General features: G+C 41.1%; 1 protein-coding gene and 1 long non-coding RNA gene across 2 annotated transcripts in view; both read right to left on the reverse strand.

The window, feature by feature from the left end:
- Positions 1–13,173, reverse strand: part of LOC148027635 (uncharacterized) — a 46,388-nt gene that overhangs the window by 24,713 nt on the left and 8,502 nt on the right. The window lies entirely within an intron of this gene.
- On the reverse strand, positions 11,702–12,451 carry LOC148027636 (uncharacterized). Its single transcript, XR_015692550.1, has 3 exons — positions 12,280–12,451; positions 11,984–12,158; positions 11,702–11,907 (listed from the first exon to the last, which is right to left on the reverse strand). It is a non-coding gene; the product is annotated as an uncharacterized LOC148027636 (long non-coding RNA).

Consider the following 13,173-nt stretch of genomic DNA (forward strand, 5'->3'; position numbering starts at 1 on the left):
CGTGCATAGACGTCGTGCTGCTGCGCATCCGAGCCGTAAACACCTCCATTTTTGTTGTGCATCTGTGTTATCTTTTCGCGCGTGTTTCAATGTGTGTGATTGTTGCATTATCTTTCCGTCATTTTCAGTACCCGCATTCAATGTACATACTCCACTTATGTGTTTGTGTTTGAGTGTGATTCAATTTGTGTGCATGTTGTGTGTGTGTCAGAAAAATATGAAAAACTGATGCCAAAGAGTAATAATATGCTGTCAAATTCAATGATGAATTCCAAGAAAAGTGCAGGAAACCGTGGAATCAAAGGAAGCTTCAACATTGAAGTTATGAAGATAGAGGTTACACGTGAACAAGGCTGACGTAATATGCGGGACAAAGCATTTTTTAAGAAGAACAATATCCACATGCCTTGGTAAGAGATTTGACAGATGAGGTTCATGGCTTGAGAAAGGAATTAATCCTCAACAAAAAGATCTGGTCACCTTTTAAAGTCAGTTATGGTGTTGAAGACAAAATTAAATGTGAACTTTCCACAAGGCACACACAGTCAACAGAAGAGCGAGCTCAAGGAGTTCACTTCTGTGTTGCAAGTAAACCAATTAAATATTGGTTCAGAATTTTTGGATATGAAGACAAAAGGAAAAAGGATGATATCACGACACTACAGATTATTACTAAAAGAGTGGAGAGGACCGTCTGTGAATCGAAAAAAGGAATACGCAGATTGGAGAGGGAAAAAGCTAAGAAAAGAGGGATATTTTTGAAAGTGCTATCAATGGCGGGCTTGCAGAAAAGTCAGAAAAAGAAGGATGACGACGATCAAGAAGGACGCTTTCGGAACGAAAAGAAAGGGGACGGGGTGAACCAAGGAGAATAGTATTCTCTTAAGCTAAAAAAAAAACCACACCAGCTATGATTCATTGGCTGATACGGATCTTGAAGGCAGACAAATGGGGTCTTTGACTTGGAATATTTCAACAGAGTAGCATTCCGAGTGAAGGATGAGGACGCTGTTATGATGGAGGTGAATTCGATGAACAAGGGGATGTAACGGTCGAAGTTCCTAAAGAACGACGATGTTGGGTTTGTGAAGATGATCTTCACCAAGCCTATGACTGTGGAGAGCTTCTTTGAATACCCGATCGTCAGGCTCTTTTCAAGTGCGCACGCAGACAAGTTTTGTTGCCCTCCATCACCAAGCGACGACCACTATTTTCAATAGTATGGAACGTTGATTACTGGTCGTCGTCCCTGGACCCTGATTTCCGTCCTCTTCCATTGTTTGAGAATATTTACTTCCGTCTCCTAACGAAGCTTGGAGGAGATACGGAGCATCGAGGACAAGGAAGGAAATGCCACTCAGAAGATGCCTAGCAATTCGAGATTTTCAGAGTCCGCAGGTTGAATCATGATCAAGGGAAAGCCCTTTAGGAAAATGTGATAGCGGGACAATCCCAAGTCCCCAACCAAGCCTCAGCTTCAACCCCAAGCAATGGTGGGTCTGTCGTTAACACGATTCCGTGACAGAATTTGTGTGTCCATCTCTCTCCCATTCATGTAATCACCATCAAGGGACCAACAAAGGAGAAGGAGGAGGAGAAGAAGAGTTCACGTGATCATCATAACATCATTATAACAGCATCACCATCATCGTCATCACCAGCATCTCCCCGGTTGCTCTTGGGAGGCTAATGTATTGTTGTCCTATCTACCCCTCCCCTTTTAATTGTGTGCAGTACACAGGTCCATGCCCTTGCCTCTGTCGGCTTTGACTTTCCCCACCTCCCTTTTGGGCTCCTGAACAAGTCCCATTTGCAGAAGGATACTTGAATGAAGCTCAAGATTTGCTCCAGTGTATGCCTACATTCCCAGATGTTAGTGGCTGGTTAGCTTTGTTATCTGGCTGCAGAAATTATGGGAACTTGTCACTTGGGAAGCATTGCTATAATGAGGTCATGGAACTTGATCCAATTGATGCTTCAGGGTACATGCTAATTTCCAAGATGTATTCTGATGCTCACTTGAGGGAGATTGTGGACTGGATATAGGAGATGAGAAATTGTAAAGATGCCCTCACTGAGACAGAAAAGATAATCTTGGAGGTTGCCAAACTTCTTCATGAAGATTATTTGGCACAGAATGCCTTTACCCCTATGATAGGTTCTGCCCATTTTACAAATCTGTTTGGATGATGCGAAACATCATACATTTCAACACACTTGCAAATCAGGCTGTAGAAAGAAGGAGATGAAGTTTTTGAAGAATGAATGCTGTCTGTGATAAGAGGCAGAAATGCAGAATTTATGAAAATGTATTGTACCAATGCTGAATATCCTCTGCTTGGTCATTTTTGTTGCTCGTGATATGAGATAAACAGTGGCTATGGGTGTCTTCAAGAGGTTATGCTGGAAAACAGAGAATGACTATTCTTTTGTATAAAAAATCCCAATTGAGAACCCTTGATGCTCAAAAACAGGAGTTGGATTGCTAAAAGTTTCTGCTGGTCTAATGTACCTGCTGCTGTTGAGATCTGAATTTGATAGAAAATCTCTGAAAGCATCTGAAATCAGATGTGTGGAACAACAGAAAGTTCACTGTACTAAAGGGCATTGCTTGATTGGATTATAAGTTAATGCTCATTATTCCGTTCAAAGTAAATGACATCATACATCTGAATGTAAACAAAGTGATACTTTCACCTAGATGCAATGCTGACTAAGAGAAACTTCAGTTTATTCTGAACATGAACTTCTTGTAACTCATTTGACAAACAATATGATGATCTTGGCATCAAATATTGTGTTATTGAGATCTTCTTGTTAGTCTTAATTTCTTGCTGTACCTTGAACCCCGTGTTCTACAGCCCTTGCGTGAACTCTACGACATTTCTGGTGAACCCAACGTGAAAGTGCTGCATCACTTTTCAGCAAGATGGGAGACTCGCAAGAAGAGATGACAGATGATAATGTTATGAAGAACCTGTTTCAGTCATTTACCATGTATATGTAGCAGCAAGCGCATGCAAAACGAGATAGTGATGCTATGGATGCCTTGAAAGCTGTCCAACAGGAGATGAAGCAGTTTAATGGCCAGCAAGTATCAACTTACCTGCATTTGTATGAAGAAAAGATGAATTTTTTTGGGGTTTCTCAAGATGTTTGGAGCCGCTACTTCTTGCGGATCGTGGTTCGAGCTCTTGAAGGTCGAATTGCAGAAATTCAAGAAGCACATGCAGGTTGGGCTGAATTTAAAAAGGCATTAAAAGATGAATATTTCCTGGAGGATACAGGTCTTATGAATCGCAAGAATTTTTTAGCATGGGTTTCTATGCCTAATAAGGGACTTTCTGTTACCGCTCTTCTGCGAGAGTTTGAAAGCCGTTATGATCAGTTGGATGGGACTGAACATCAAGCTTTGGAGATGCAGAAAGTGGAGTTATTTTTGCAAGCTGCAGATGCTGATTTACAGGAAAAGTTGGATGATCTTTTGGAAGATCAAGCTATTGATTCAGGTTTAAAGACTGAGTGGAGACATGTCATTGATGCTGTGAATGCTCTTGTTAAGAAGCAGCGCAGGAGAGTAAGATTGCATCGAAATACAGGATCAGTTCCTGAAAAATCCTTGAAGACTTCTTCTTCTACCCCTGCTGCAACTTCTTTTCCTAAGCCTACTCCTCCTATTGTGAATCCACCAGTTCCTTCTGCTCCAGTGCCCTTATCTGTAGATGATGTTATTAAAGGCTTGGCGGATTTGACGATTGAAGCAGTCAAAGCTGAAGTTGGTAAGTTAAAGGAGCAACTTATGTCAGTACCTGCTGTAGCACCTGCTCCAGTGATTGCTTTTCCAGCTGGTCAAAGAAAAGGGCGACGATGTATTTGGTGTGATAGTACAGAGCACCAACACTGTAGAGATTGTGATGCTTTTCAGGAAGCACGTAAGAAGAATGTAGTGTTCTGGGGACAAGATGGGAAGATATGGCTGACAGAGACTGGCGCTCCTCTTGACACGAACTTTGGTAAGGGAGGTATGAAGAAGCTTGTTGATGATATGGCTGCGCGATCAGCTTATGTGAGTGTTAGAGGAGATGCTTCAGCTTTTGGAGTCCAGCTTGAGCAGAAATCTGATGGAGACTCTGCTTTATGGTCTTCTGCCTTGGAGATAGCGAGAAGAGGGAAAGTTCAAACTTCTACTATGACTTGTGTGGGCTCTAGCATCCGAGGAGAAAGAGGATGGGATTCTCCTGTTGACAGGTATTCTATTTTTGCTTATATGGCTAAAACGCACGGTTTAGATGCCATGGTTGAAGAAAAGAGAAGAAGAGATGAGGAGGGTCCTAGCTCCTCCAAAAAGACTAGAGGGGGTGACTTTGTTTCACCACCTATTACAGCTCCACCTATGTCAAATTCTCCAGCTCAAACAGGTTCTGATCAACCAATGGGAGACAAGCAGAAAGAAAAGAGGCAACCAAGAAAAGAGCTAGGATTCAAGCTCTTGTCAGACCTTGATATGCAAACGGATATGAGTAAGATTTTTCATGAAAGAATTTTGAATAGTGAAGTCACTTTTATTGTTGGAGAGGCTCTTGGGATTGCTAGAAGAGAAATACAGGATCAGATGCAGGATCTTTTGCGGAGGAAACGACATGCGATGGAAGGACCTGCTTTACAGGGATTGTGGCATGGAGCTCTTGGGGAAGAGCATGATGATGCAGTGATGGTTGAGAATGCTTCTGTTAATCCGCAATTAGAGAAAATAGTGCAGCCTATACAGTATGAAGATGATGAGACCCCTATTCTCATTCCTCGCAGCCATTTTTCACAAAGTCATTAGGCTAGAGCAACCACTGAGACAGTGGTAAGGATTGGAGAGAAACAAATTCCCTTGATCACTTTAGTTGATCATGGTTCTGAGATTAATCTTATTGCTCGAGGTGTTTATGAGAGTGGCAAGTGGCCTATGGATGCAGAGCATGGCTGGCGCATGAGAGCCGCCAATAATACTTCTGGTGATATGTATGCTGCTTGTCCGAGTATCAGAATTTCTATTGGTAATGTTGAAGAGGATTATCATTGCTTTGTTCAGGATTCATGCTCTTATCTAATTATTCTTGGACAGCCTTTCATTACAGAAGTAAGAATGGAAACAAAAGTGATGGATGATGGGTCAGCTTATGCGCGGATACGCAGTAAAGATGGTATGCGAGCTGTTCAATTTATGACTGTTGGGGTAAATCATCCGAGAAACAGGGACTCCTTGCGTGAGGCACCACTACCTGCGAAGGAGTTGGATTTTCATTAGGTACCGCTGTCTTGCGAGACGCCAGTGGTACGGAGCGGAGAAAAGAGGAGATCTCACCTCCTGGCAGCCAGTCTTTCTCCAATAACTTTGTTGGGTTTACTTCAGATAGTTCAGTAAGTTATCAGAAAATTTCAGATTTGCCTAGAGCTGCCAGGCAGTAGATTGGTCGTAAGGAGAAAGAGTTGAAGAATGCAGGTATTTTGCAAGCAGAAGAGCATGTAGATGGATTGTATGAAGGGATGTCTTATGCAGATACATTGTTTGAGATGAGAGCAATGCTGAAAACTGATGTATGCAAGGGTTCAAAGATCATACATGTGCAAACCTTGGATATGTTTCAGGAAATTTCTGGTTTTATGCTACAAACAGAGTTAGAGGCTGAGAAAACTCAGCAAACTGAATTTATGGCTGATCTTGATCAGCTAATAGAATTGCAGAGGGCTGAATCCATTCAGCCAACATAGTTAAATGCAGAAAAATTTCTGCATACAGAGTTTCAGGATGCATCTATGCAGTCCATAGAGCCGAGGGCAGAATCCATTCAGCCAACAGAGTTGAATGCAGAAAAATTTCTGCATACAGAGTTTCAGGCTGCACCCATGCAGTCCATAGAGCTAAAGACTGAAATTTTTCAGCCAACAGAGTTGAAAGATGCTGAAAATTTGCAGAAATTGCAGCAAAGAAAAGAGTGCTTGAATGATGCCAAGGTGGACACAAAATATAAAACAGTTGATAAGAAGGTTAAGCCGGTTGCAGGCCCGCTTCCTTCTAATAGTGATGAACTGATTGAGAAAGCTATGAAGCAGCCTATGTTGAGGGACCCTGCAAATATTGGACATAAGCTTACTGCTGAAACTCTTGCAGAATTGAAGATTGGAAATGATGATTTTTTGCTTCCAGTGGAAAAAGAATGTTTTAGAGAGATGCTTGGACGTCATGGTAAGGCATTTGCTTTCTTTCCACATGAAATTGGCTGCATTAGTCCCGAATTGGTTGCACCCATGGTCATCTTCACTGTTCCTCATGTACCATGGAATATACGTCCTATACCTGTGCCTAAAGCACACTTGCCAAAGCTGATAGAGTCGCTGAATGAGAAGATTAAAATGGGGATTTTGGAACCATCTTCTGCACCTTATTCTAACAGGTGGTTTACTGTACCAAAGAAGAATGGTACTTTGAGATTTATTCAGGATATGCAGCCCGTGAATAAAGTGACAATCAGGAATGTGGGAACAGGTCCAGTTGTGGATGAATTTGCTGAGGCTTTTGCAGGACGAGCTATCTATTCCCTAGGTGACTTGTATTCAGGTTATGATCAGTTTCAGCTTGCCTTGGAAAGCAGGGATATTACTACTATGCAGACACCTATTGGTCTTGTGAGGATGTGTACCTTGCCACAAGGTGCTACAAACTCAGTTGCTCATATGATGAATGCTATCCATAGAGTTCTTCGAGACTATATTTCGCAGTATACCATGCCTTTTCTAGATGATGTGCCTATTAAGGGTTGTGCAGAAGAAGAAAAGAATGAAAGTCTTGATTTGCGTGGATATAGACAGTTTGTGGCTGATCACTTGATTGCTTGTGAGCAAATATTGACACGATTAGAGGAGGTAAATTTGACACTTTCAGGGTTGAAATCTGTCTTTGGTGTTAATGAAGTCATCATAGTTGGGCATATGGTTGGATATTATGGCAGAAAGCCTTCTCCTGCAAAGGTGGATGCCATAAACAGGATTGCAGAGTATTGCTCAACTACTTCAGAGGTGCGGAGATTTGTGGGAGCTTGTGTATTTTACGTGATTTGGATTCCTCATTTTTCTCATATAGCAGATGTTCTCTATCAGCTGCTTCGAAAGGGGCAGAAATTTCATTGGGATGAGAAGCATTCAAAAGCCATGCGTAAGCTCAAGAAGCTGTTGCAATCAGCTCCTACTCTACGCAAGGCGGATTATCAGTGTGGACGGCCGATCATGTTGACAGTTGATACTAGCCCTATTGGCATAGGTTGGGCAGTGGGACAGGATGATGCTGATGGAAATAGGTATGCTATCCGCTTTGGAGCTAAAGTTCTTAATGAGCGACAAAGGAGATACCCGCAGATCAAAAGAGAGTTGCGGGGAGTAGTCACTGCACTGAAGTGTGACAAAGGATATTTTATTGGAGCTTCAGTTGTTGTGGAAACAGATTGTTTACCTTTGCTTGGCATGATTACTAGTTGCTCGACTCCAGATATAGCGATGCTTCGGTGGATTGCCTATATCAAATCATTGAATCCAGAATTTCGACACATAGCAGGGAAAGATAATCCAGTTGCTGACATGCTTTCTAGAGCGAGATATGAGGATGAGGAGTGAATGCTTGCAGAAGATGATGAGACAGAGTTTGCTGCTTCTGTCCTTATTCATGATTGTCATGTATCTACTGTTGAAGCTTTTATTGAATAACTTTATGTTGATGAGTGGCTACAAATTGGACAGTATCTAAGTTCATTGACTCGAAGAGCTGATTGGACAGATGATGAATTCAAGAAAATCAGAAGGAAGGCTTATGGGTATTTCTTGAAAGATGGTTTTCTTTGGAAGTATCCAAGAAAGAGAGGAGGCTTGCCCTTGAGAGTAGTTTGTGATGTAGCGATGCAGATACAGATTATGCGAGAGTTTCATGAGAGCTCATGGGCTGGACATAGAGGTGTGTGGGCTACCTATGAGAAAATCAAAGAAAGATACTGGTGGAAAGGGATGTATAAAGATGTTTCTCATTTTGTGGAGACTTGCAGGGACTGCTAGCTTTACTCTTTAGTGCGACATCGTGATGAGTTGCATCCCACTTATCCACTATGTATGCATTACAAGTGGGTGGTAGACTTGGTTACTTTGCCAGTGGGACTTTGGTAGATGAGATATCTTGTCTTGGCTAGGGAGGATCTTACAAACTATGTTGAAGGCAGACCGTTGCGGACAAAGACCACCACTACAGTATGTAAATTCTTGTTGGAAGAAATATTTTGCAGGTATGGATGTATAGGCAAGATTACAGCTGATCGTGGAGAGCTAGATGTAGATGAAGCTAGAGAATTCTTCTCACGACTTGGGATTAAATTGGCTCTTACTACTGCCTATAATCCAGAGGGAAATGGCAAAAGTGAAAGAGGACATCCGCCAATAGTTAAAGCATTGGCAAAAGCTTGTAGAGGTCGGATTGGAGATTGGCCGAGATTACTACCTTTTGCATTGTGGGCTGATCGCTCTACACATAGTGTGACTACTGGATACATGCCTGCGGAGTTGATGTATGGGCAAAAACCTGTCATGCCTACTGAAATTTGTGCTCTCACTTGGAGTGTTCTTCCATGGCATGAGAATTTATCAAGGGAAGAGCTTCTAGCCCTTCGGATTCGTCAACTAGAGAGAAGGACAGAAGATGTGCAGCTAGCAGTTGGTCGTTTGAAGGCAGCCCGTCTCAGAAACAAGGACAGGTTTGATTTAAGGCATCGCTTGAGACCTAGAGCCATAAAAGAAGGAGATTGGGTTCTAGTCTACGACAGTAGTCTAGAAAATCAGCATAGTAGCATGAGAAAAATGGTTCAAAGATGGTTTGGACCGTATGAAGTAAGGCAGGTTTTTGACAATGGTACTTATGAGCTGGCTGAATTAGATGGAACAGTATTGAGGGTGCCTATTGCTGGAAAACGAGTCAAGATTTTCAAGAAAAGAGAAGATGAAGAATATGCACTTGAAGCATTGACAGAAGAAGAACAGGTAGAAGAAAGACAAGCAGAAGAGATAGAGAACATAGATGATGAAGCTGATGGAGAAACAGGTCTACTAGAAATAGATGATGGACTTGACCTGTTTGTGGACTTGGATGATCCAGGATAGTTGGCCCATCCGGAGGATATGCAGGTTTAGAGGGGGTGGATGTCGTGCTGCTGCACATCCGAGCCGTAAACACCTCCATTTTTGTTGTGCATTTGTGTTATCTTTTCGCGCGTGTTTCAATGTGTGTGATTGCTGCATTATATTTCCGTCATTTTCAGTACCCGCATTCAATGTACATACTCCACTTATGTGTCTGTGTTTGAGTGTGATTTAGTTTGTGTGCATGTTGTGTGTGTGTCAGAAAAATATGAAAAACTGATGCCAAAGAGTAATAATATGCTGTCAAATTCAATGATGAATTCCAAGAAAAGTGCAGGAAACCGTGGAATCAAAGGAAGCTTCAACATTGAAGTTATGAAGATAGAGGTTACACGTGAACAAGGCCGACGTAATATGCGGGACAAAGCATTTTTGAAGAAGAACAATATCCACATGCCTTGGTAAGAGATTTGACAGATGAGGTTCATGGCTTGAGAAAGGAATTAATCCTCAACAAAAAGATCTGGTCACATTTTAAAGTCAGTTATGGTGTTGAAGACAAAATTAAATGTGAACTTTCCACAAGGCATACACAGTCAACAGAAGAGCGAGCTCAAGGAGTTCACTTCTGTGTTGCAAGTAAACCAATTAAATATTGGTTCAGAATTTTTGGATATGAAGACAAAAGGAAGAAGGATGATATCACGACACTACAGATTATTACTAAAAGAGTGGAGAGGACCGTCTGTGAATCGAAAAAAGGAATACGCAGATTGGAGAGGGAAAAAGCTAAGAAAAGAGGGATATTTTTGAAAGTGCTATCAATGACGGGCTTGCAGAAAAGTCAGAAAAAGAAGGATGACGACGATCAAGAAGGACGCTTTCGGAACGAAAAGAAAGGGGACGGGGTGAACCAAGGAGAATAGTATTCTCTTAAGCTAAAAAAAAAACCACACCAGCTATGATTCATTGGCTGATACGGATCTTGAAGGCAAACAAATGGGGTCTTTGACTTGGAAGATTTCAACACAGTAGCATTCCGAGTGAAGGAGTAGGACGCTGTTATGATGGAGGTGAATTCGATGAACAAGGGGATGTAACGGTCGAAGTTCCTAAAGAACGACGATGTTGGGTTTGTGAAGATGATCTTCACCAAGCCTATGACTGTGGAGAGCTTCTCTGAATACCCGATCGTCAGGCTCTTTTCAAGTGCGCACGCAGACAAGTTTTGTTGCCCTCCATCACCAAGCGACGACCACTATTTTCAATAGTATGGAACGTTGATTACTGGTCGTCGTCCCTGGACCCTGATTTCCGTCCTCTTCCATTGTTTGAGAATATTTACTTCCGTCTCCTAACGAAGCTTGGAGGAGATACAGAGCATCGAGGACAAGGAAGGAAATGCCACTCAGAAGATGCCCAGCAATTCGAGATTTTCAGAGTCCGCAGGTTGAATCATGATCAAGGGAAAGCTATTTAAACAAGGAATGATTGCATTAACCAACCCTCAGTCATGCTTCCCTTAGGCCGTGCTTTTTGCCTCACAAAATCTTTCAAGGTTTTCATGAAGCGCTCAAGAAAAAACATCCACCTTACATGAACTGCTCCACAAAGTGCGATCTTAGTAATCAAATGTATGAGTAAATGTAATTGAATAGTCAAAATGGATTGAGGAAAATTTTCCTCCACCAAACAAACCACCTCAACAGATAATACTCGAGCATCTTGCAATGTGTTTGGATCAATTTCCTTCAAGCTCACGTATTTGTCAAGATGTATTTGAGAATTGTTTATTTTTGTGTAGAAATTCAAAGATATATAATGAAAAAATACAATGTATACACACCTCACAAGCTCTCCCATCTTGTAAATGATATCACGTACATCTTTGGAGGCACAATGGGATATGCTAGTAGGAAGTACAAACTGAATGTAAACAATATTCATAGATCAGATAATTAGTTGAGGAAAAAGTTATCATACCCCAAAGTTTACACATAGTTACTCCACTAGTTACTATATTCATGGTTAGAGATACCGTTACTTGAATCATTTTGTGCCAATCGTGGGTCTTCAAATCAGATAGTTACTCCACGCCTCTTTTCTTTTTCTTTATGAAGGCTCCCTTGAGACATCTCATACATCCTGTGGGTGTTCGAAAGCTATATATTTATTCCTTCACTATTTTTTCCTCGTTCTTTGACAACATCCAAGGTGCATGGGGTAGCTCAATCTTTCCTGTGGGTCCAATGCATGGCGAGGCTCGTCTAATGCGACCAATGTTACGTAAATTCTCCCTTACATTAACTAAATCACGAGCCCCTATCAAGTGATCCCATAATGTAGATATAACATTTTTGAATATGTGCATGGGGTCCAACAAGTGATTGATCTTGAGTTTAGTCTAGTACGGAAGACAAAAAAATATAGAGAACCTAACAAACCAACAATATATTTTGTAAACAATTCATCATGCTAAATACTTTAAAGTCGATCGAGAGAAATGCACTTCTTACCGACTCATGCCGAGTGGAGGGTGACTGTCAACATTAATCCATCTCTCCTTCCAATCTCGAATGGTTAGAGATTGTGGAGTCATTTCATTAGTAGGGAGAACATATTTGGGATGGTCAATAGGAAGAAATCGATGATGATTGTCGTAGATAACCTTCTTTAAACGTGCCGGCCTAGAGGAAACTAGAGAGGGACCGCAATTAGGACATGCATGATATCCTGATGTGGTTAAACCTGAAAAAACAAGTGAATTAATAAAATGCAATTGATTCATGTCTTGAATTTCAAATATAGAGTTATATACATGTACCTGAACACTCTTCGTATCCTGGAAAGTCATGCATGGTCCACAACAACATGGCCTTCAATGTGAAATCTCTAGAGGATGCAGATGCACTTGTATCTTGCACCTCAATACCTTTCCATAACATTTCAAACTCTTCAATCAAAGGCTCTAAGTAAATGTCCATATTTTTTACCTTGTGCTTTCCAAGAATCAGAAGGGACATGCACAAAATAACCACAAAAAGGAGTTTCATGTACGTTGATATATAATTCCCATAACATAGACATGAAATCTTAGTGGTAAAAAAAAACAATGAATACCGGTGATTTTTCTCGGTCCCATTCTCTATACAAGCTGAGGTGTGACATTGCAATTCGACGTGCTCGAAAAATACACCCTCGACAACAATCACATGCATTTAATTTTTCGTCGTAGCCATGCATCTCGATTATGAAGTCCCAATGTTTCATCCTCACTTGAGGATGTGCTCATTGACTCACCAGCTTGCACCGCACTAGGTGATGATGACATTCACATGATTAAACCTAATTCATGACAACATCAAAATATTTGTCATTCATATATTTACATAAGATCTTAATTTTAAATACACAAAAATCATCATAAATATATTAAAACATATTATAAGAATTCACTATCAAAACTTATCTTAAAAACAAAAAAATTTGATAGATCCCAAATGCGCGCCTATATCCGCGTTTAACTACGCGTTTATATTCGCGTCTATACTCGCATCTATCTGAAAAATAGACCCACATATACACGCGTAAATAGACGCACACATCAAAATTCAAACCATACTTAAATCATTTCTTTTTAAACTGCGCCTTTCCTTTCCAACGTTTTTTGCAGTTCTAAAGCTTGAGTTTAGTCGACATGCAGTCTCTTCCTGCCTCACCTCCTCATGACTCACCTCTTTTTTCATTTCAAACACACAAGAAGGGAAAAAGGAAAGCCAAGGAGAGGAAGAAAGAGGAGAACAAGAAGAAGCAGCAAGCAAGCAAGCAAGCATCAAGGGAGGGTAACTTACCAAGGAGAGGAAGAAGGAGAAGGAAGAAGCGCCACCACCCGCAAAACCAAACACCCAATATGAGTCTCTCTCTCTCTCTCTCTCTCTTTCTCTCTCTCTCTCTCTTTGTTTCTCTCTTCCTCTCTCTGTTCTGTCTATTTATTTAGGATTTGGGATTCCATTA

Source organism: Lygodium microphyllum, chromosome 12 (assembly GCF_053477565.2).
Source record: "Lygodium microphyllum isolate KBCC chromosome 12, Lygodium_microphyllum_v1.1.10, whole genome shotgun sequence".
In the NCBI taxonomy this organism is placed as follows: Eukaryota; Viridiplantae; Streptophyta; class Polypodiopsida; order Schizaeales; family Lygodiaceae; genus Lygodium; species Lygodium microphyllum.